Source organism: Pristis pectinata, chromosome 22 (assembly GCF_009764475.1).
Source record: "Pristis pectinata isolate sPriPec2 chromosome 22, sPriPec2.1.pri, whole genome shotgun sequence".
NCBI classification, from domain to species: domain Eukaryota; kingdom Metazoa; phylum Chordata; class Chondrichthyes; order Rhinopristiformes; family Pristidae; genus Pristis; species Pristis pectinata.
The window spans coordinates 11,977,344-12,002,982 of NC_067426.1; the positions used below are offsets into that span (position 1 = coordinate 11,977,344).

Below are 25,639 nucleotides of genomic sequence, written 5' to 3' on the forward strand. Positions count from 1 at the left end.
TATGCAAGTCCTGCCCACATTTGTCTTAACCAAATTGCAACACCTCGCATTTATCGGTCTCCATCTGCCATTCCTTGGCCCACTTTCCCAGTTGATCAAGATCCCATTGTAACCTTAGATAATCTTCTTCACTGTCCACTATACCACCGGTTTTGGAGTCATCTGCAAACCAACCGACCGGCCGCTACTTTCTCATCTGAATCGTGAACGTAAATGACAAACAACAGAGGACCCAGCACCAAATCCTGCAGTACACCATTGGTCACGAGCCTCCAGTCTGAAAAACAACCGCCCCTACCACGCCCCTCTCTCCTGCCGTCAAGCCAGCTATTGGCTGAAAGCTATTGAATCTGCATCAAGTCTGTTTCCACCACCTTTGCAAATAAACATTATTTTTCAATAGAAAAAGTCAGCTTGAGAATGAACAGAACAATCCCAATAGTTACTCCCAGGTCAATCCATTGGTGGCTCTCCAGTCTTGACCCTGGTTGCATTTCCATGGAAGGTATTTTATTTGCAAGGGATTAGTAACTTTTTGTACAACTGCAGGGCATTTGGGCAACCACTACTGCATGATCCCAGCAACTCTGCATCTTGCCAGGTTGTGATGGATAGATGCCAACATGTTCCTCTCACTTCCCGGCACTCTGGGCACCAGTTTAGACTAATCTTAGCTCCTCTGTATTAGGAAGCCTGTACAAACATTTTGGAATGGAGATTGGGATTCCTGGCTTCCACGCCTGCTGGTGGAGTGGTAAACCCCATCTATGTCAGCATACCAACCTCCAATATCATGCCAGTCACCTTAGAGACTGGAGCAGCAAGAAGCCCCCCAGGGATGTGAGATCCTCAGGCTTGGATCCTTCCTCGCTGACATGACCAGCCTTGTAAAAGAAGGACTGTAACTTTGACAGCCCAGGCAGATTTCTTCATTGGAAATCTGGGACCAGACCGTTGTATGCTTCTGCCAGAATCTCGCTGAAGTTTATATTGGTTGGCTAAGAAATTTAACTGCTAAATCATGCAGAATGTTTGTGGTATTCTAACTCTGTCGTGTTTATTTTAGATAGTGTTTTACTCTGAGTCATGATGTCTCCTGTTAATGATTGATTAGTTTTCTTGTAGAAAAATAAAGAGTGAGTTACCGACAGCAATCTAATTGATGGCTCAGGTAGTTTCCTAAATACTGAAAGCACAGCCAAAGTGGTTATATTAATTCCCTCTGTACCTGAGTTTAAATTTTAATTTTAGAATTATTCCCACTCATCCATTACATTTTACAATATCTTCAAGATTTACTGGGGCAAATTTTAGCCCCTCCAATATTTCAATAGCATATATGACCTATTCTGAAGTGTTTGATGTCTCCTAAAGATTACTGTGGATGGCACTGACCAGCTCTTTCAGACTGTCTCACAGACCACTGCCCGATACGGCTGGAGATTCAGAGTCAAAACAAACACAGTATGAGGAAAGTCTTCGAAGCACTTCTCGAGTATTGGTGATCAATGACACTGACCACAGGACCTCAACACTCTGCAGATGGGGAAGAGAAACCAAAATTGATTCAGAAGTTTCTGAGATAAGATAAGATCTTTATTAGTCACATGTACATTGAAACACACAGAGAAATACATCTTTTGTGTAGTGATTTTGGGGACAGCCCACAAGTGTCGCCACGCTTCCGGCGCCAACATAGCATGCCCATAATTTCCTAACCTGTACGTCTTTGGAATGTGGGAGGAAACCAGAGCAACTGGAGGAAACCCACACAGACACGGGGTAGAACGTACAAACTCCTTACAGACAGTGGCCAGATTTGAACCCGGGTCGCTGGCGCTGTAAAGCATTGTGCTAACCACTATGGACCAATGAGTCAGTAAACCTGTGCAATCAGTAGCGATTAAAAGAGAAAAGACAGTGGAAGTTTCTGGCAAAGAGAGAGAATTAAATGACAATGTAATATTGATTGTGAACAATGCTTGTTAGTTTAATTAAAAATCAAAAAAATTGCAGATGCTGGAAGTCGAAAGTAAAAACAGAAAATGCTGGAACCACTTAACTGGTCAGTCACTGATGAAGGGTCTTGACATGAACTGTTCATTCTGTTTCTCTTTTACAGATATCCTTGAGCTGGAGATTTCTGTTGTCTTTTTTGTTACTTTAAGGCTGCGACTGATTTCAGGATCGTGTCATGTCATGAACAGCTCAATGGGTTTCAATAATATTTTTGTAGAAGTGTCCAGAAAGTCTGCGATGAACTCAGGAACACGCATACTTTAAGCCCCTCATGTCTCCTGTGCATAAGTCTATAAGCCATGGACATTGGACACTGTGTGGATTTTGCACATTTTTAACAAGACAGTGGACATTTCCTGCCCACGGACTGAACACTTCTGGACAAGATTCACCTCAGTGAAGCTGACATTGTCCTACCATTATTCATGCACATGATGATGTCATTAATATTCCCGATGCCCATCTTTGCTTTACCGACAGAAATTGGAGCAGTAATGTGCAGCCTATGATCTTTGTTATTAAAACGTCATGAAAACCTGGCAAGAGTGCCCAGAGGACTTGAATTAAGGGATCCCCACTGGGGTATCCACATGTTGCTCTCTCCATCTGATTGTCTGGATTTTCAATAAGTCATTGGTATTGGTATTGGTTTATTATTGTCACTTGTACTGAGGTACAGTGAAAAACTTAGCCTTGCTTACCAATCGTACAGGTCAATTCATTACACAGTGCAGTTACATTGAGTTAATACAGAGTGCATTGAGATAGTACAGGTAAAAACAATAACAGTACAGAGTAAAGTGTCCCAGCTACAGAGTAAGTGCAGTGCAATAAGGTGCAGGGTCACAACAAGGTAGATCGCGAGGTAGAGTCCATATAAGAGAACCGTTCAATAGTCTTATCACAGTGGGGCAGAAGCTGTCCTTGAGCCTGGTGGAACGTGCCCTCAGGCTCCTGTATCTTCTACCTGATGGAAGAGGAGAGAACGAGAGAAGAGGGTGGGGGGCTTTGATTATGCTGGCTTGCTTCGCCAAGAGTCCAAAGAGGAGAGGCTGGTTTCCGTGACGCGCTGGGCTGTGTCCACAACTCTCTGCGGTTTCTTGCGGTCCTGGACAGAACAGTTGCTGTGCCAAGCCGTGATGCATCCAGATAGGATGCTTTCTATGGTGCATCGATAAAAGTTGGTGAGTGTCAAAGGGGACATACCGAATTTCTTTAGCCTCCTGAGAAAGTAGAGATGCTGGTGAGCTTTCTTGGCCATGGCATCTACGTGATTTGACCAGGACAGGTTATTGGTGATGTTCACTCCCAGGAACTTGAAGCTCTCAACCCTCTCGACCCTCAGCACTGTTGATGTAGACAGATGCATGTACACCACCTCCTTCCCTGAAGTCAATGACCAGCTCTTTTGTTGACATTGAGGGAAAGGTTGTTGTCATGACACCATGTTACTAAGCTCTCTATCTCCTTCCTGTACCCCCGACTCGTCATTGTTTGAAATACGGCCTACAACGGTGGTATCATCTGCAAACTTGTAGATGGAGTTAGAGCAGAATCTGAACACACGGTAATGAGTGTAGTAGGGAGTAGAGTACAGGGCTGAGTGACGCAGCCTTGTGGGGCACCAGTGTTGAGAATAATCGTGCCGGAGGTATTGCTGCCTATCCTCACTGATTGCGGTCTGTTGGTTAGAAAGTCAAGGATCCAGTTACAGAGGGAGGTGCTGAGTCCTAGGCCTTGGAGTATGGTGATGAGTTTTGCTTGGGATTATAGCATTGAAGGCAGAGCTGTAGTCAATAAACAATAGTCGAACGTAGGTGTCTTTACTGTCCAAATGCTCCAGAAGCTGAGTGTAGGGACAGGGAGATGGCAGTCCGCTGTAGACCTGTTTTGGCGATAGGCGAATTGCAGTGGGTCGAGAGTGTCTGGGAGGCTGGAGTTGATGTGTGCCATGACCAGCCTCTCAAAGCACTTCATGATGGTGGATGTCAGAGCCACTGGTCGGTAGTCATTGAGGCATGTTACCTTGCTTTTCTTCGGTACTGGGATGATAGTGGTCTTCTTAAAACAGGTAGGAACCTGAGATTGAAGCAGGGAGAGGTTAAATATGTCTGCAAACACTTCTGCCAGCTGATCAGCACAAGATCTGAACACACAGCCAGGGACACCATCTGGCCAGATGCTTTTCCTCATGTTCACTCTCAGGAAGACTGATCTTATGTCCTCGACAGTGACCATGGGTTCAGTTGCATTGGAGGCTGTCAGGGTGGGTGGTGACAATCCACTTCCCTTCTGTTCAAAACGCACATCGAATGGAACCAAGATAAAATGATAGTTTAACATGGATAGGCCAAGTGAGGTAGCCTCAGAGTGTACAACTGAACATGCAATTTATTCACAGGGAAAAAATGGAAATGTTCTTTATGGCTAATAATATTCTCAAAGTAGACATCTTCTTGAAAATGTGCAGGCACTGAACAATGCTGTAAATGATTGTAAGGCTATTGTGTTATCAGAGATTGGCCCTAGGACCTACTCCAGATAAACACTACTCATGAGGGACAGGGGCAAGTACAAAAATTGCAGGTATCACTTCGGCTGTTGGCAATGATATGAAGGATGTAATGACACACAGCGGTCAACCCCTCCTTGGATGTAACAACTTCCAAGTAAGTTTTAGCTTGTACATTTCAAATCTGCCTATGTTCTCTGACCCCTTTTTTAACCTTTTGCAAAGGAGGTTTATTCAGTGATTACAGCATGACATTACTACAATACTATAGTATTCCAGGATTCATACTATTTTACAGTCAATTGGTTCAAATTTCTACACAGTCCATCTCGATCCAGAATTCACTCAAGCCCCTGTGATGCCTGCCGGTCTTGGAAAGCCCCCCAGTGTACCCGTGGATACCACGTGCTCCTTCTCCAGGGACACACAGGCATGGACATAACCCCGGAAGAGGGGCAGGCAGTCAGCTGTTGATGCATTACCGATAACCACATGTAAACCACAAGGTTTGTCCAGAAACCGATACCTGCCCATTACTGAGAATAACTGCTCCTATAGAACAGCAAAGATTACCAGTTAGAAAACCTTCAATTCAAAACTGAAGGAAGCTCGTACCACAGGGATAGGCCTCAACTTTAGCCCAGATGAGTCACTGACAGATGATACAATTGAATTGTGGAAATCAAAATGTTTTATTAGTTTGGGAGAAGTTGTTTCTCTGAGCTAAGTATCCTAACATTTTCTTAAGGAAGTTACGCTTGCTGTTCAGCAGCTGTAATTATAATGGGAGGAGAGGGCACTTTTAACTCACCAGCCTTTTTATGCACTCTTCATAGATACCTGCTCTAGTAAATTTGCATTCACCTCTGTCGGCTCTAGGATTTTTCTGGAATGGGTAGATAGACAGATGGATGGGCACAGGCAACATCGTATTTCTCCTCCCACCCCTGAATCCACTTGATCCATAATTAAATTGATGGTATCTTTATTAGTCACATGTACATCGAAACACACAGTGAAATGTATCTTTTGCGTAGAATGTTCTGGGGGCAAGCCCGCAAGTGTCCGCCATGCAATCTGGCACCAAACGTAGCATGCCCACAACTTCCTAACCCGTACGTCTTTGGAATGTGGAAGAAACCGGAGCACCCGGAGGAAACCCATGCAGACATGGGGAGAACGTACAAACTCCTTACAGACAGCAGCTAGAATTGAACCCATGTCGCTGGCACTGTAAAATGTTACGCTAACTGCTACACTACCATGCCTGAGCACCACTCTATGTGCACTGTTCCCAGTCTCACTGAACTGCATATCTTGACTTTCTCTGAACCTCCCTTATGTTCACACAGAAAATGCAATAACTACTCAGCAGGTCAGCTAGCCTCTGTAAAGACTGAAACAGTTGACCTTTCTTAAGACCTTATCTCCCCTATAGGGCTGGGCTATGGCACCTGCCTATCCAGTTGCAATTATCTCATTATATTCATTCCCAGGTACTCTCATTCCCATTGTACGAAGGATAATTTAGTAAGTGGGTGGATCTATATGAGATTTTCCCCTCACGCAATACTATTTATCCCTGAATTTGTAACAGACTTAATTTAACACTCAATGCAAGTGCAGAACAAGTCAAACAGCTCTGCAATGTGCCAGAGAAAAGTCCTGTGAAAGCCTCCAATATTAGCCACAATACTTTCTGGGCTGGAAGAGTCCTTGATAATTGGGGAGGGAGAGATTGAAATAAAATTCCATTCACCAGCAGTCATACCTCACATTACAACATAATGATTCTCAGAATTAGTTTATACAAAACAGAAAACCTCGTCATGGTAATGGGATGAACGAAGCACTCACATGACTGTGATCCAAACTATCACTCCTCTTGTAATATCTATTTATCGTTATTTTCCATTCTCATTAGAAACTGTTTGAATACCAAGCATTCTGTGATGCAAACACAGATGTGGAAATCTGAGATGAAAGCTGGAAATAGTCAGCAGTTCCGGGAGCATCTGTGGAGAGAAAACCAGATTTACTGTTTCAAGTCAAAGATCCCACACTAGAACTGGAGAAAGCTGGTGTAAAACAAATGCAGAGAAAAGGTGGGGTGGAGTACAAGGTGCCAGCCTGTATGATGCTGCAACGTGGTGCAACGTGCAACAAGAATCAAAAGGTGCATCTGCCAGAATAAATGGGAATAGCAGAATCATCATCTGAGATGGTTGAAGCCAGCGTTGAGTCCAACAGGTTGCAATGTGCTTCATTAGAAGATGAGGTGGCATTCCTTGAACTTACAGTGAGCTCCTTCAGACCATTGTGGGAGGCTAGGGTGGGGATAGGATTGGGTGTGGGACAGAGTTTTAAATTGAAGGTGACCAGGAGTTTGGAACCACATTCTGCGACGCAGTCATTCAATCTACATTTGGTCTCCTCAGAGGACAGGGCACAAAACATAAATTGCTTTTCACCAGAACAGGGTGTTTGATGTCCTGTGCAGTGGGGAGAGAGTGGATAAAAGGGTACGAATTGCACCTCCTTCTGCTTATACAGGAAAGCCATCAGAAGAGAAAAAACATGCTGGTGATAAATTGGGGGAGTTATCATAGTTCTGCAGTGATTGTCATAACACCATTACGTCAGCTGCCTCAGAATACAGAAACATGTCCTGTTTGCCTTTAGTAACCTGAATTTAATGCTGGTTGAAAATAATAATTTATGTCTTATTACATGTCACTATTAACAGGTCCTGTGCTGGTGCTGGACTGGATTCATTAACGGATGTGACTGTGAATGACAGTCATGTAGCACCACCTACTGTTACCATTGATTTAAATAGGCCAGCCACAAGGTTGTCAGCTTGGGAAGAATGCGAATGGGCCACTTTCACCACTTACATACAAGAATGGAGAGCTAAAGAACTGTGCTTAAAGGGCTGAACACACCAAGGCATCAGGTGGGGTAACCAAGCTACAACATAAGGCTTGGAGATTCAGACATTTGATTGGCTTCTCCTGACAGATGTGAAAACACCAACTTCCCTGCATTGTTCGTTCAATGCAATATGAATTAAGGTGAACATACGAAAGTGGAGCACCAAGCCTACTGTGATGGTTAAAGCATGATGGGTAAATACTTCTGCCACCCCATTCTCTCCTCTGCTTTCCATTCACACATCGTTCTCCCACCACTCAAGTCCCCCAACCAGCACCTCACCTGCTGCTAACACCCCCAGATATAGAGGCCTGGAAATTCTAGTGTATCTTAAAGGTGCGCTGATGGCCAGAGTAACAAGGCAACAAAATCCAAGGCCTTCAACATTATCGAATGGACAATACACATGCTGCCCAGGGTTGGGGCTGTAGGGCATGAGGGGTTTTGTGGGAGTAAGGGGGTCAGACAGGCCATGGTCCACTTAGGCTCCAAGCCGGGATCAGGTAAATTTCCAGCTATCGGGATATTGCCTGGAGATGGCAACCAATAGTGGCCAAGAAGTGGGGAAAGGCTAGTTTGAGATCAGTACCTCATTCGGAGGCTCAAGGGTAATGAAAAGGTCAATGGAGGTTGAGGGTTAGGGGAGACTGGCGACTCAAATGGGTTCAGAACTAGGCCAAACGGCACCTTGGAGGATTGGATGGTTGGGGGTTTGGTGTTCTGTGCTTCGGTTGGGCAGTGGTGAGGAGAATCAGCATCAGAGGTGGGGGAGGGGAAGAAGGGTTTAAGGCAAAAGTTAAAAGTAAGAATGAGCCTTATCTCAGCGCTAGTCCCTGTCCATGAAAACTGGAATCATTCCAGGGTGCTCAAGGATCATTCTCCAGGCCTAAGCCTAATTTTATCCACAATGCAACAAAAGAGTGCTACACAGGAAACTAACATCATCAGATACATGGGTCAAATCAGATGTACATGTACCACACATGCCAGCTAATACTGATCAAATGCCCAGAGTCACGCTGTATTGTCCATTGGATTGGGGGTAGCACTGAAATAACTTTCACTATGTGTCCCGCATCTCATCAGGGAGGCCAAAAACTAGACAGAAAAATCTGCCTGTTAGGGAAAAAAAAACTCTCCAAAAAATTCTTCTTCTACTAGCTCAGACATTAAAATCACCCAGAATTTTTACTTGGACAAGTGTTATCTGCAAAGGTAACATCTGCATGTTGCAATCTCAGCCCCTGATTGCCAAATGCTCCAACTTCCTCTTGAAAATAATGCAGAAGTTTACTGCCATAATACAGTGGCAACATGTTCCGGATTCATTAAGTTATGTTTTTACTGTTATTATTGTGAATTCTAGGGTGGGGAGCTTTATAAAATCAGTTCTGTTGATCGGTCAGTGTACCACAAAGGAACCTTCTGTGCTTGCTCCTCACCCTCACTTTGCTGTGCAGGCATATTGTTGGATAAATGTGTAGTATGGATTGCACAAACCCCTTATGTTAAACCGAACAAGTCCAAACAGCGAACAATTCAGCCTCTCCTTTCGATTGAGACTGAGCTATGACCATGAACAGTGTACATTGGAGGCTGAATTTTGTAGCCTTTGAGGGCAAATTCTATGGGCTAGAAATTGTTCAAAGTGTGAAAAGATGCAAAACACTGCAGACATTACGAATGGAAGTTCTAATGTCTGACAAGCATAGTTCGCATTAACTGCACGTTGACCATGCCTTGGTAATTTCCACCACAGCAAAATAGGAACATTTCGGTGGGCTGATTGGAGATAGGGAAAGTGCAAGGGGATGTTAAGTGGATCAGGGTGGCTTGAGACTAGATTAGAAGGGTTGGGGCGGAGATCACGTTGGTGGTGAAAAGATTGCATGGGTTGGGAGAGGCAGTTGGGGGCTCTGGAGAACTTCAAGAGCAAGTCAGGGATATCAAAGAAGCCAGTGCAAAAATTAGGATTTTCAGTGAGATATGGGGGGTGTGGGGTAAGGAGGATCCAAAAAGCCATGGAGACAGCAGAAAGACGGAAGAAGGTAACATAAGAGATTGGAGTCTGGTCACAGGTGCAGGAAATCCAGTCATAGAAGATATAATGGGAAAACGTGGACCCACACTTTGTGCGGAAATGCAGCATTTCTACATTGAACTGCTGACTGTTTCTCCAATGTATTACCAAGTTTTGGATTCCTGTCTAATGCAGAAGGCCTGAACTTGCTGGCGTCTCTTACCATTAATTTCCTGTAAGTGCTCCCATAATGGAAACCTCTTGTAATTCAATGAAAGACACTGAAACTGCCAGCAACTCCCGGCACAAACACCAGGAATTCACCCACTGAACCTGTGCCTGGTTGGATCAAGTGCTAGGAACAGCCAAGACCATTCGTTTGCAATGGAGAGCAACAATTGCAAGGAAATGAGGTAAAATAATGATCATTTACTTTTTTTTTGTGTTAAGTGAATTTAGTTCAACATTTTGACTGCTTTGTTTAAAGTGTTTGTTTATTTGATTAAATTTTTATAATATTTTACATCTTTCAATCACTTTATCCTTAATAGCTTTTAAAATATTTAGAGACATTCCATTTTTTCTTAAGCTTGGCAGTCAGGTAAGCCAGGGTGTAACTTCGCCAGCTGTCACAGTTTTTAACTGATTTACGGGTGGGGCTGTTTGCACCACTCCACCATCTCTCAAAGGGTGGCATTTAGGCCTCAGCAATGAGAACTAGACTGACAGCTAGCAGCAAGTTGACCACAGGATTCTATAAATGTAAGTGTGGACTCTTCTTGTAGGTCAGTGGTGTGCTGGTATGACATTACTGCTGGGAAACTGGGGTTCACAGATTTGACAAGGAAATCTGAATCATACTGAGAGAATCTTCACTGTCAAGTTCCCAGTTAGCATGGCCCTTTGAATCATACAGTTAGATTTGCTTCATCAGTCCAGACGCCATGCACGCACAGTAAAACACCACACATGACTTTAATCCTGCCTTCTCGCTTGTTTAATGAAACGCCCGCTGGTAGTGTAGGGTTAGCATAACGCCATTACATTGCCAGCGACCCGGGTTCAATTCCAGCCACTGTCTGTAAGGAGTTTGTACGTTCTCACCGTGTCTGCGTGGGTTTCCTCTGGGTGCTCTGGTTTCCTCCCATATTCCAAGACGTACAGTTTAGGAAGTTGTGGCATGTTATGTTGGCGCTAGGAAGCGTGGGCGACACTTGCGGGCTGCCCCTAGAAACACTCTATGCAAAAGATGATTTCACTGTGTGTTTCGATGTACATGTGACTAATAGAGCTATTTTATCTTCTATTCATGCTATACTCATGGAGAAATGAAATATTTTAATCCACTTTGGGAGGTCAGAGGTTGTGAAAGGGGCCATGGAAAACACAGAGCTGTTTAAAAATTTGTGCTCTTAGTGGAGACATTCCTTTCCCATGCTCTGAACATTTACTTCTTAACTACTGGCAAATGGATCACACTAATAAAGTGATCACGCAGATCTCTCTTCCAGGCAGAACAACCAATATTCAGCAGACAGTATAGAAAGGGCATTTTCCAACAATACCTCTACCGCAAGACCGCAAAGTTACCCTTGGTTACTCACCCATGATTGGTCTGCCCCAACCTCTATGTGGACATCCTCCATATGATGTCCCATTCAAGGATTTCTTCCTATCATTCTTTCTGCTTGAGTGTCATGGTTTTGTTTGCCAGAGCTAATAGTTCAAAATGTAATTCCACTCAAATTCCCTGGCAGCCTGCCTGAGGTGTCTGGGAGGGAAGTCTTATCAGCTGTGTGTTAGATGATACAGTTTCCTCGATGTAAGTGACAGATACATCCAACTTGCGTGGCCTGTGCTGCAGGTTCCATATCTGAAAAATCTCTCAGTGTTGAATGGCAACATCATTGAATGAAGCAGGTCCGTGAATACTTGGCATTTATCATAATTGGCTGATCTATATATGGTATCAAATATTTAGAAAATTCCAGTCTTTTACTAACAGAATTTCACAGTTCTGAAGATTGCTTCACACAAGAGTATTCATCATATCAGGGAAGGGATAAAGAGGATATTGTCTCTGCTGTGACTCGTTTTGCACTGTATGAAAGGGCAGTGGACACAGATTTAATCCCAATTCCCCAAATTGGATAAATATTTGAAAAGTATTTTAAGTTATCAGGGCTATGGGGGAATGAACCAATGTGTGCGATCAGCTGGATGGCTCTTTCAAAGAACTGTCATTTGCTCAAATAGCCTCCTTGTCTGCTTTTGGCTTGTATTTGGTGGGTTTGTCACATGGATTGGACTCGAAGGTCATAGAATTTCTTTCTGCAATTCTCCTGCCAAGGAACTCTGTTGTCTCTTCCACCCGATCAACTTTTTTAATCACCTTAGAAAATCTGGGCATTTGACACTGAGCCTGGAGCAGGAATAGGCTGCGATTTGTGCAACAGCAGGAAACAAAATATTTGGCATATTTTTCAGATGGAAGAAGAGAAAGCGACATCTTTGTTATATAGCAGAAAAAAATAATAAATGTTTTAACCCATCGGGTTCCACAAAGTCTGTCTGGAAAGGAATGTCCATCTTGGCTGGATAAATCAAAATTAAATTAGTTTATTATTGTCACATGTATTGAGGTACAGTGAAAACTTGTCTTGCATATCATCCATACAGATCAATTCATTACAACAGTGCATTGAGATAGGACAAGGGAAAACGATAACAGAATGCAGAATAAGCTGTTACAGTACAGAGAAAGTGCAGTGCAGGTAGACAGTCAGGTGCATGATCAAACAATCCAGCCTATATGTGACTTCAGACCCCCAGCATTGTGGCTGACTGTTCTTTCTTCTGAACTGGCCCAGTGATTGTATCAAGTTGATAATTCACCGTTAACTTCAGAGGGGCAATTAAGGATGGGCAACAAATGCTGGATGCTGTGGTGGGGGCAATTCCCCCCCATCTCTGGTCAAAAATCTGGCAACCCGCATCGCCACAGACAGGACCACAGATGTGACCTTTGGGACGAAGCACCAAATAGGAACTTGCACGCTGAGGAATGGCTATGGACAAAGATCCTCCAGGATAGTATAAGTACTTCAAGGAATTAATGGCAATCTCCTGGACGCTGCTGCAGGTAGGTATTCCTGACAAACTATTGGGCATTCTGGCAAATTGTGTGTGGTTATTTTGCTTTATTTTCTTTGTTTATTAGATGTGGAGAGGGTGGCTCTGTTATTATGTGGGCAACTAAAACTGGGATGTAAGGGTGATTGAGTCATCTGGAATGCATCAGTCAATGTTGACAATCCAGTCAGCGGAAGCGAGAAAATTGCAAATAATCTAGGACTTGGATTATTAAATGAAACATTAACCAGCAATTATCTCTATCTGGGTGTGCACTGTTTTCATTCTTATCCTGCATTAACATCCACCCAGATTTACTGTGTGCAATGGAAAGCAGAGTTTGGAAGGTCGCTCCATTTGGGCACTGGCCTTTCACCTTCAGTTAGACACCATTCAGGCTAAGAGGTTCAAAACCGTACAGGATAGGTCCCCAGAGTCTCAAAGAACCCAATAATAATCTGCAAGACATGGCTATAAGCAAAAACCGGGAGAAAAATCTCTAACATCTTAAAGATAAATGCTGTGAGCTTTTTTGTTGCCATCTTTGAAAAGTTGCGCTTATTAGCAGCAAAAACATTTGCGATGGAAGAAAAGATTATTTGACTGAAAGGGGCCATTGGGAACTGGAAGGTCATGTGATAAAGCTTCAAGGAATATCCCCAACCAGAGTTGACAACCCAGTCCAAACTGGCAGGGTGAAGGATCTCTGTATATGTTGGCTGCAAGAGTTCTGCATAAAAGGATGACTAACCATCACATACTCTAGGGTAATTAAGCTAGTGCTCTTCCAATTACTGAACTTATGCTTTCTCACGTTTAGACAGACCACAGAATGTTTCAGACATTGAAAAGATATTGTTTGAGCCCAGAGTGGCGCTGAGGTGATGTTGGAGCAAGACTAATTTAATGAGGTAAAATAAAAACACATCTCCCAGGCTACAAATGAATTGAGATTGAGAACTGGGCACTGTACATTGAAGCGGGTGGTAGGTCATTCACCTCCATTAAACCATTGAGTGTTCAACCAAGTGGTTGGGTAGTGGCTGAATAGTGCTTGGTTCAGTAACTTACAAAAGGTTTTCCAAATGGTAACAGTGTGCAAATTTTTCAGCTGACCTCTAGCATTTGCAGCTCCTCAATTACACTTCTGTTTGTGGTGTCCATTTTCAAAGTTACTTTGCCACCTCCTGTTCTGAACTCCTCACCAACAGAGAGGTCCATTCCCTCCATCGACCCTGTCAACTTACACACTTGGACATTTGACACAACTGGACTGGAACAGGCTGTGACTCACAACAGTGGGAAACAAAAATATCTGGAATATTTTCAAATGGAAAGATGAGAAGGCTGCATTTTCTGTGAGAAATCAGAAGTACTACTAGAAACACGTCAACCCGCCTGCTTCACTTATGTCAGGATGGATTTCCTCCTCCCTTACTCAGTCCAAGACATGACCTCAAACCACAGCAATGTGATTGACTTTGAATTGCCCTTTGAACAGGCCCAGCAACTGTACCAAGTCACCAGGATCAGTGCAAGAGGGTGACTAACCATCACATATTCTTGAACAATTAAGCATGGATAACGAGGCCATGCTGGTCCTTGCCAGCAAGAATAAGATACCATGAATGAATAAATGAAAGAATCAGCTCTTCACCTCCATCCACCACAGAAGACAGGAGCTTTCTGTAAGCTGCCTCTTGGCTCTGGTTGACATGACATCAGCCTTCTAACAAGGTGTGTACAGTTCATGCAGATTCTGGTGAGGCTGCACCTGGAGTACTGCATGTAAGTCCAGTCTCCTTACTTCAGAAGGATACTGGCTTTGGAGGCGGTGCAGAGGAGGTTCACCCGGTTGATTCTGGAGATGAGGGGGTTAGCCTATGAGGAGAGATTGAGTCATCTGGGACTACACTTGCTGGAATTCAGCAGAATGAGAAGGGATCTTATAGAAACATATAAAATTATGAAAGGGATAGATAAGATAGATGCCAGTAAGGTTGTTTCCACTGGTAGGTGAGACTAGAACTAGGGGATACAGCCTCAAGATTCAGGGAGTAGATTTAGGACGGAGATGAGGAGAGTAGTGAATCCATGAAATTCTCTGCTGAGGGTAGCAGTAAAGGCTACCTCATTAAATATATATAAAACACAGTTAGATAGATTTTTGCCATAGTGAGAGATTGAGTCATCTGGGACTACACTTGCTGGAATTCAGCAGAATGAGAAGGGATCTTATAGAAACATATAAAATTATGAAGGGATAGATAAGATAGATGCAGTAAGGTTGTTTCCACTGGTAGGTGAGGACTAGAACTAGGGGATACAGCCTCAAGATTCAGGGAGTAGATTTAGGACGGAGATGAGGATAAACTGCTTTCCCAGAGAGTAGTGAATCCATGAAATTCTCTGCTGAGGGTAGCAGTAAAGGCTACCTCATTAAATATATATAAAACACAGTTAGATAGATTTTTGCATAGTGGGGGAATTAAGGGTTATGGGGAAATGGCAGGTAGGTGGAGCTGAGTCCACGGATAGTTCAGCCATGATCTTATTGAATGGCGGAGCAGGCTCGACGGGCCAGGTGGCCTCCTCCTGCTCTTATTTCTTGTTTTCTTAGATAGATTCTGTGCTGCCTTCTCATAAGAGAATACTTGGCAGTTTTCAGGCTCGATAAAGCTTGGGTTTTTGCAGCTGTTTATCCAAGTTTATATTCCGTCTCCCTGGCATCTGCTGCCTGGTTAACTGTAGGAAATTCTTATACAACAGAACATTAGATAACAATTTCCTGACAACATTTTAAAAAAAAATTCACAATCCTGATTATGAAGTATTTCTAGGCTCAAGATTATATTCCTTAGCAATCGTTTTTCTCCACTTCTACTAATTTGACAGCTGCTTTTATTCAAAATTTTTTAAGGAGCGGTGACCCAATGAATGTTGTGGAAGGGAATTAGGTGGATTGAACCACTGCTCCCATCCGCCGTCCCCATCTCCCTCCCTTGGTTTCCAGGCTCCACCTTCCTCTCCTATCAGATGCCATCACCTGTGGCCCTTGTTGCCTCCACCTGTCAGCTCCCAGCCTCCTGTCGCTAATCTCCACCCTTCCCTCCTCCATCTGCCTATCACCCCTCCCCACCCTGGATCCACCTATCGCTTGCTAGCTCTTGCCCCTCCACCATGCCCCAATCCCCCCCCAATCCACCCCATCCCCATCGCCCCCTGCCATCCCCATCCCAATCACCACCCCCCCCCCGCATCCCTCCCACCTCTTTATACTGGCCAACTCCCCTCCATCTTTCAGTCCAGATGAAGGGTCTCGACCTGAAGCACTGACTGTCCATTGTTTGCCTGAGCCTCTGAGTTGCTCCAGCATCTTGCCTGTTGCTGCAGACAAATGAATGGTGTGTATCATCAGCATGGTCCTCCTCTTATTTAGGAGGCAAACACTTTCCTTCTTGACAACAAGGGTCCCTGCTGTGATTGGCTGGTTTTATTTCTCCATTTGAGTGATCCAGTGAGAGGCAATGGCCAGTGGCACAGCTGATAAATGCAGTGATTGAGAAACACATAACAGGAAGTTTCCACTGATTTCTCAGTCTGTGTTGCATTAGCTAGCTCTGATTCATTGCTAATTTGCCCTTTGCACCAGGGCTGGGGAGTGAAACTGCCTGGAGATTTCGCTATGGTAACCAGTTCAAGTCTCCAGACTTGGGAAAACTGTGTAGCCAAATGAAGAGAGGGGAGACGGCAGTTTCTATCACATTGAACAGGTGGTGATGAGAGAGACTGTAGGATCTGGGCAGCCTGCCAGCAAATGGAGCAGGTGCTGGCAGTTTCCAGCGATGTCCACGTTCATCACATCAGCCAGTGGTGCAGCCCTGTACATCACATCTGCATGCTGAGAGGGTGCAGTGCTCATCCCAGTCCATCCAACACTGGCCCTCGCAGCAGGCTCTCGACACCAAGCTGTGGGGTGATTCATTGCCGGGGTGTGCCAGATTCCTGGTGTGGCAGTGCTGTGAGGGTAGGCATTTACACCAGCTTCATAGTACAGCAGCATATTCAGTAATACCTCTCTCTGTATATAATGTTGTAATGATCGCTTTCAGCAGTGATTCAATTAGAGTCTCGATCCTGGAGAGGATCCTGGATGCTAAATGAGGTACCCGTGTGTTTCAGGTCAGGTCTTTCATGATCTTAGCACTTACCAAATTGGTTTGCAGTTGTATGAATACTTCTGATGTGTCAACACTTACTATAACATAACACACCAACTGATATGTACATGCAATCTCCTGCAAACATCAATGCAATAATGACAATGTCATCTGTTGGTCGAATGATGAAAATTCCGCAGGACACCCGGGAATTTGTCTGCTCTTCTTCAAATAGTGCAATGGGATTTTCTACTTGAGTGAATATAACGTCTCAAGAGAAAGGTTCGGCATGTCTCTGAACACTCTAACAAACTTCTGCAGATATACTGTTGAAGGTGTCGTCTAGTTGTGTCATGGTCTGGTATGGGAATTTGAATGCGCAGGAACATAAGAAGTTGCAGAGAGTGGTGAACTCAGCCCAATTCATCACTTCCCTCCCCACCCATCGGAAGTACCTACAGGAGGTGCTGGCTCAGGAAAGCAACATCTTTCATCAAAGATCCCCACCATCCAGGCTATGCCACTCTCTCGCAGCTACGACCAGGCGAGAAGTACAGAAGCCTGAAGGCCACATCATCTGTTTCAAGAATAGCTACTTCCCTTCAGTCATTTGATCTTGAACAAACCTGCACAACCTAATCACTACATCGCCACAGCAACCCCTGACCACCATGACCACCATGACCACTTTGACCACTTTGCACTACCAATGGACTTTTTTGTTTAATTGTGTTCTTTCTTGTATAATTTTTGTAGGATTTATGTTTTAATTTATGTTTTTCTTGTGAATATGTGTTTTCTGATGCTTATGTGCCTGTGATGCTGCTGCAAGTAAGTTTTCATTGCAGCGGTGCGTACATGTACTTGTGAATTTAATAATAAACTCAACTTTGACTTTGACTTTGAAAGGTGGCAAGTCCAACAGTACAATACTCCATTAGTTCCTCATGAAGCATCCTCAGGATTATATAAATTCTACTTAGTTTATCAACACTTTGTGATATGTGCAACTATGGGCAGGCACGGTAGTGTAGCGGTTAACGTAATGCTATTACAGCACCAGCAACCCGGGTTCAATTCTGGCCACTGTCTGTAAGGGGTTTGTACGTTCTTCCTGTGTCTGCGTGGGTTTCCTCCGGGTGCTCTAGTTTCCTCCCACATTCCAAAGACGTACGGGTTAGGAAGTTGTGGGCATGCTGTGTTGGCGCTGGAAGCGTGGTGACACTTGCGGGCTGCCCCCAGAACTCTCTACGCAAAAGGTGCTTTTCACTGTGTGTTTCAATGTACATGTGACTAATGAAGATATATTATCTTATCTTATAACATTGTTAAAAACCATAGGTGGGGTATGTTTAAAAAACTTGTTTGCTATCATGATTTGCCAATGTGACAGGAAAGACTTGTCACATGACAGGAAGTTGTTTGATCATGTGTATAGAAAGAGATTTTTCACTGATGGGGAGTACTTCAGCTTTCGACTGGGTTTGTGAGTGGTGACAAGGGCCATAAACAGAGAGGATACTCTTACATTTGCTGCTTCCAGGAGTGCAGAACAGCAGAAGGAATGTAAGAACACCATTTTGCTTGAGAACTGTTGTTTCTTGGATCAATTGAGTGGACTTCCTTTTTGAGCTGTGATAATGAATGGTATTAAAGGCAATTGCTGACTCTTATGATTGCTGGTGCCAGGGGTTGCCACTATCAAAAGGGCCATGAGAGTTGTTTGCTTCAATGGGGCAAAGTGTTTCCTCCTTGTTGCCAATTGCTTAATAAAATAATTTTCTCAAAGCTTGATTGGATCAGACTTGCAGGGAATAACCCAGTGTTTTGCATTTGGGACTAAATGTGAATTTCTCCCCTTCTATACAGATTAGTTTGAGATCACAGGATATGAGGGGTTCACTTCCAATATCATGGGTTAATCTTGCAAAGAAAGAAAAAGGGACTTGCAGTGATAGTGAAGCTTTGCAACCTCCCCACAATTCTGTAACAAGCACTGATATTTTGGTCAAGGGTAAACATTACAGGTTCCTGTTCTTTGAAGTGATGCCGTTGGAGATTTAATATACATGTGAGAGGTTAGATGGGCTTTGTTTTTATTAAATGGCCTCCGAAGGACAGCACTGCCAACAATTCTGAGTCCTTTGATCCTGCACTGGTGTGCTTTCCTAGACTTTGAACTCTGTTTTATTGTCTCTCTGTGTTGCATGTTAATGAACTCTTTACTTTCATCAAAACTAATTCTGAGGCATGTTCTTCAGAGGTTCTGACAGAATGACCATCTGAGGAAGTTTCTGCCTTCACTGAACAGATCCACTGAGATGTTTAAGTGGTGTAGAAATTCCATTCAGTGACACAAGATTTATGTCTCTTGTGCATTTGAGTTTGTATGGAATAAGATGTACTTCTCTATTAAAAGTCTGCAAATTTTCTTTTGGTTCATCCAAGCATATGGTACGCTAATGAATAGAGTCATAGAGCAATACAGTAGGGAAACAGGGCCTTCGGCCCAACTTGTCCACACCGACCGAGATGTCCATCTAAGCTAGTCCCATTCACCTGTGTTTGGCCCATATCCCTCTTAACCTTTCCTATCTATGTACCTATCTATGCGTATTTATAAAAAGTTTTGGAGTTCTCTTTAATTCCTGTTGGCCAGGGCCATTTCATGTTCCCTTTTGGCCCTCCTAAGTGCTCTCTTAAATTCTCTCCTATATCTCCAAGAAACTTCAAAGGACTCATTTGATACCAATTGTTGATATCTGACATATACTTCCTTCTTTTTCCTGATCAAACTCTCAATTTCCTTTGTTAACCAAGGTTTCCTAGTCTTACCATCTTTGCTTCTAACCCTTACAAGGACATGCTGACTCTGAACACTTAATATTTTGGGTCTTGACCTGGAACATTGACCCCCTGCCTCCACAGATGCCACCCGACCCGCTGAGATCCCCCAGCAGTTTATTTTTTGCTCCAGGTTCCAGCAGTCAGCAAGACATGAGTGGAACTAATGTTAATCAAAGAACAGTTGGATGCTGCTTCCATAATTTCATTGAGGTGTTCAGAGCCCACAGCCACACTTGCAAAAGGAGGCCTTTGCAAAATGCACGAGACCTACTTCACTGTAACTCAATGGATGCTGGTCTGAACAGATCCCAGGCACTGGACTCTGTACATGGGAACCAGATTGGGATGGATTCACTTTAAGTATTAAACTAATTCCTCACGGTGGTTTCCACAGTGTCCCAACCCTTTGCCTAGTCTTTCCCACTCCCCCCCTCCTCCTCCATAACCTCCCTGCAACCTTGACCTACAAGCACCACCACCACCCTCCCGCACCACACCCCCCGCCCCCCCCCCCCCCAGAGCTGATCATCATCTTATCATTGCCCTCACTCTACCCTTGGTGAATCCAATCTCCCACCCAACTATGCCCTGACCTTTCACCATCCATCTCAACCCTTTCTCGTCATGGACTCTTGTTCCTGACCCAACAAGCTTCAGGATCGGCTGTTGGAAAGAAGAATAGTTCTTATCTCAGGTTGCACATATTTTGGATTCCGTCTAATTTGGAGTATGTTAAGAATAACTTGCATTTAAATAGCATATTTCATTATTCCAGTGGTGTCCTGAAGTTCTTTTGTACTTTAGAATTGTTCTAAGAAATAATATAAGAAATGTGAATATAAGAAATGTGAGAGCCAACTTGTGCACAGCAAGTTTCCACACAGCAATGTGATAATGACCAGTCAATCTGATTAGGGATGTTGGTTGAGGTATAAACACTGGCCCCAAGACACATAGTTAATTGGCTTCAGTGACCCGCACTCTCAGTTGGGAATAATTATCCTTGGCTCCAGGATTCAATTATCATGGTTCTGATGACTGATCACTGTTCAGTAATGGCTGCTGAAATAGAGACGTATCAATACCTCCTGAAAGGAGAGAATCACAGCAACTGGCTCTGTTTTAACTTCCCATCTTCACCAACCCATCTTCTACTAGTCTTGTCAGGAGGCTCAGGCACAAACTCAAAGATTAGACGGTAATCAGTCAAGATGGAATAGAATCCATTGAGGACTAAATGGCTTCAGGGAAGATTTGCACTCACGTTTCATCTAACAAATAACCCCCACTCAGTATGAAAATAGCGTATTTTAGAGTCATTTCTCTTCATGCCCACTGCAGAATCAGGGATCACTGGACATTTTATTTAAAGATTCTCCTGATCTAATCTGGGACTAACGTCTAGGCCAAAAATATTTTAATCGGTTCATTGAAGTCAAGAGCTTGCTAGCATATGAAATTACTTCAATAGCACATAACTGAGCTGACAGCCAGTCTGAAATATTTTTGTCAGAGTCATTCTTGAATTTTTTTGTAACAGAAAGCAAATGCAAATGTTCAGCAATTCTGATTCATTTACTTTTTTTTAATGGTTATCATGTCAGCACCGATCACAGGCAAGGCTCTCTTGTGGTACAATTTTGCCTTTTAATCAACTGGCAGGTTTATCTTGTCTAATAAATCATTACACAGTCAGTGGCAAAACTACGCACTGATTTATCACATTAACTTTAAAAAGGACATCAAACTCTCTTGACAACATGAACTTTGGATGCATGCAGGAGACATGCCATTGATTTAGTCAGAGTCCTGTTATCATGAGGAACCCATCATACAGAGGGGGTTTAGCAATAAAAGGTCCGCTATAGTGGGGCATCTGACATTGAGGGATGTGTTATGATGCAGAATACAATGGGAAGAGTTCTTACGCAGTTCTTATGAATGTGTCACAGTGAGGAGTTTATGATCATAAACAATATGTTATTAGCAATGGCAGAGCTACCTTCTCAAGCTGAGGGCATGTGAGTTATGTTGTCACTCCAGAGCTTCATTGTTATGAGAACAATCATATAACTTCCAAAGACGTACGGGTTGGTAGGTTAACATGAGTGTAATTGGGCAGTGCAGGCTCGTTGGGCCGGAAGGGCCTGTTACCATGCTGTATAAATAAAGTTTTAAGTTTTAAAACTTGAGGTAGTTCTGAAAGCCCACCACCTTATTATAAGGTTACCCTTTTCCTCCTACCCTGGACTCTTATTAGGGTGGTTATTAGTGAGGGCCATGTTGTGGTATAACACTGTGGAGTGTGTTATAGTGTGGGGTGTATTCGTAGGAAGGGATGTGTAATAACAAGGACTCTGTATAGTGTGGGTTTAGTGAGGAGCACGTTAGTTCGTAATAAAGAGGAGGAAGTATACTGTATGTACAAAGCAAGTTAAGTTGAGGCAGACACACAAGAGAGTTTGCAGATGCTGGAATCTGGAGCAACACACACAAAATGCTGGAGGAACTCAGCAGGTCAGGCAGCATCTATGGAGGGAAATAAACAGTCGACATTTCGGGTCAAGATCCTTCGTCAAGACTGGAAAGGGCAGGCACAGTAGTGTAGCGGTTAATGTAACACTTTACAGTGCCAGCGACCGGGGTTCAATTCCGGCCACTGTCCATAAGGACTTGGTACGTTCTCCCCATGATTGCGTGGGTTTCCTCTGGGTGCTCCGGTTTCCTCCCACATTCCAAAGACGTACGGGTTAGGAAGTTGTGGGCATGCTATGTTGGCGCCGGAAGTGTGGTGACACTTGCGAGCTGCTCCCAGAATCCTATGCAAAAAGATGCATTTCACTGTGTGTTTTGATGTGCATGTGATCAATAAAGAAACCTTATCTTAAAGGAAGTGGACAGAAGCCAGATTAAGAAGGTTTGGGGGAGGGGGTGGAGCACAGGCTGGCAGGTGACAGGTGAGTCCAGGTGAGAGGAGACAGGCAAAATAGTGAGTAAAGTATTGTAGCGAGGTGTATGATATAGCAGTGCCTTTGCAATGAGTGTGTTTAATGACATTTTCCTATCATATAAGTGAAAGATGTCTCAGTTTGGGAACGGATACCCTTATCACTTCAGGCACTCAGTGGGTGAAATCCTTTCTTAGCAACAACCAAAGCATGTGACTGAATCACCAGCCGGCTTCACTTCCATTGACTTTTATAGTCATACAGCATGGAAGTGGGCCATTCGATCCACCACATCCATGCTGACCAGTGGGTACCCATCCGTACCAGCATTAGAATAAATCCGTATTTATAGAAAAGGTGGTGGTAAACCGTTTCTAGATTTCCTGCTGCTGTTTCCTGCAGGATCAGAAAACACCGCAGTGTCATCCCAAGAACTGAACGCAGTTACTGCAGAGCTGAGTTTGGAATAAAACCCTCTCTATTCCATCCACGCCAACAGGCTTCACCCCTGACTTCCGGAGGGCAGCCCCCACACCACTTTCCCACTTTTGGCAGAACTACCAACCTGAGGCATCACTGAGATCCACAGCCATTCACTCTCTCACCCCATGCTCGTGCCTTTAGAAATTGGATACAGGCACAGAGAGAGTGACACGACCTCACCAGCATGAGCTGCAGTGGAACCACATCCCAGAGATGGAAGGTTGATTTCTAACTGGTTACTCCACCAAGGATAGTGCCAGTCTTTCCTGTAGGAGCGGTAACTTGTTGGTAGAGTCATAGAGTAATGCAGGATGGAAATGGGCCCTTCTGCTCAGCTCATCCTACCAACAATTGTTTGCTGAAAAAGAGGTTGGGCAGGCTCGGTAGTGTAGCAGTTAGCGTAACGCTATTACAACGTCAGCAACCCAGGTTCCATTCCGGCCACTGTCTGTAAGGAGTCTTTATGTTCTCCCCATGTCTGTGTGGGTTTCCTCCGGGTGCTCCAGTTTCCTCCTGCATTTCAAAGAAATACAGGTTAGGAAGTTGTAGGCATGCTATGTTGGCGCCGGAATCGTGGCGACACTTGCAGGCTGCCCCCAGAACACTCTACGCAAAAGATGCATTTCACTGTGTGCTTCGAAGTACATGTGACTTATAAACTTATCTTATCTTATCAATTGTGCCCACCAAGCTAATCCCATTTGCCTGCGTTTGGCGCACATCCCTCTGAACCCCTCCTATCTACAAACTGATCATGGTGCTGGCCTGTCAACTCAGAGATTGTTGGTACAGATTTCCATAGCAGTTTAATTTGGTAACTTGCTCTCCATCACCAGTGTAATGCCTGGATTTTCATGATGGCCCATTTAGTTTTAAGCCAATTTTGTGCCCCTGTCCATGGTCTGGCCTGGGTTGCCCTTCTCAGAGGCTGCACAGTCTGTGTCGGCTCTGTCTTGGCACAAGATCGTCTCTCTAGCAAGGATTGCCGGATGTGGCTCAGGACCAGGAATCTACTACGATCTCTGAGCGCCAGCAAGTTAGAATAAACACCAATCTTGGATTGCCATCTACTGGCGCTGTACAGATTTACAGTTAGTTATTACTCTGTACTTTGATTTTGTTTTCTGCAGCATTTACTGTGCTTACACCATAGATAGTATTGTTTCTATGTCTTTGGCTGTTATCATAGTATGCCTGCCAATTTCCTCTTTGTGGTTACATGATCAATATTATAGATCTTCTCCATGAACTCTACTTCAAAAAGTATTACGTGATTAGGTTTGGATTTCTGAGTTTAAACTCAGATTAAATGCTGCCACTGAACTATCTGGCATTGATTTTTTTCACTGACACAACTCTGGCAAGCAATATATGTTGATCATGCAAAATTTATATTTTCTTTTGTTTTGCTTTCAGAAAGTCGCAGGTGACTTTCAAAAACTGCACTTAAGCTACTGACCAATCACACTTGTTTTTGGGGTGTGTTCTTCAAGACGGGTGAGAAAGGCCAAGCAGGAGTGAGGTAAACAATAGATGTTCATAAACATTTGAAAGAAAATTAAGGTTTTTCTCAAAGTAATAAGGCAAAACCTGAACTAGGCTGATGTTTATGATTTTATATTTACTTATTATGTACAGAAATCAAAAGTTGATGAATATCTTGACTGATGTTCTGTTAATAACTGAAAATACCCAATTTGGCCAAACACTAATAGAAACCAAACTGAACTTGATACAATACGTGGAAAATTCAGGCCTTGTATATGATGTAGCTAAATATATTGTCACTTTAATGACTCAAGCCCTTGCTTTATGGACATACCTTCTCTCTGATGTTAAATGCCAACTTTCATTACCTCACCAAAGTGGCATTGCTTTTGTACAGTCAGTGATGGTGATTCACTTACGGAATGTGGGTGTCATTGGCAAAATCAGCATTTATTGCCCACCTCCCAATGGTGGTGGCGAGCTGATTCCTTGAATTGCTTACTGTGAGGCAATATAACTGAATAGGTTTAAAGCTCAGCCACAAAACCATGGGAAAGTAGTTAGATGGAAATTGCACCCATTTTATTCTCTGTCAGTAACATGAGTGAAACGGATAGCTTATAACAACCATCTGGTAATTTCATGCTCACCATTATAGATCAGCATTTTTATCCAAGTTTTATTTGTATTAACTATTTAAAATGGACCTAAAAATTCCCCTGACATGATGATGGAACTTAACCTCTTCTGTACAGATTATCAGATCAGGCCTCGATTACTGGCCCACCACGTCACACCTGCTATGTCACCGCCTTGCCTTGGATGTCATCGGATCTACTCAGCCTCAGATGCCTGTTCAAGATGGCCCAGTGCTGGAATAGTCAGGGAGTAGGACACTACCTCAATGCACTCTGTACTAACTCAGCGTATCTGTACTATGTAATGAATTGATCTGTACGAATGGTACGAAAGACAGATTTTTCACTGTACCTCGGTACAAGTGACAATAATAAACCAATACCAATGATGCATGGGGTGAAGATCCCTGTAGCAAGTAACAGTGGCTCTGTTTATCTCAGAGGGAAGGGCTCAAAGA

General features: G+C 43.6%; 1 long non-coding RNA gene across 1 annotated transcript; it reads left to right on the plus strand.

The window, feature by feature from the left end:
* Positions 1-18,223: 18,223 nt before the first annotated feature.
* On the plus strand, positions 18,224-25,426 carry LOC127581762 (uncharacterized). The gene is made up of 3 exons (XR_007958008.1): positions 18,224-18,343; positions 24,472-24,577; positions 25,299-25,426. It is a non-coding gene; the product is annotated as an uncharacterized LOC127581762 (long non-coding RNA).
* Positions 25,427-25,639: the final 213 nt, after the last annotated feature.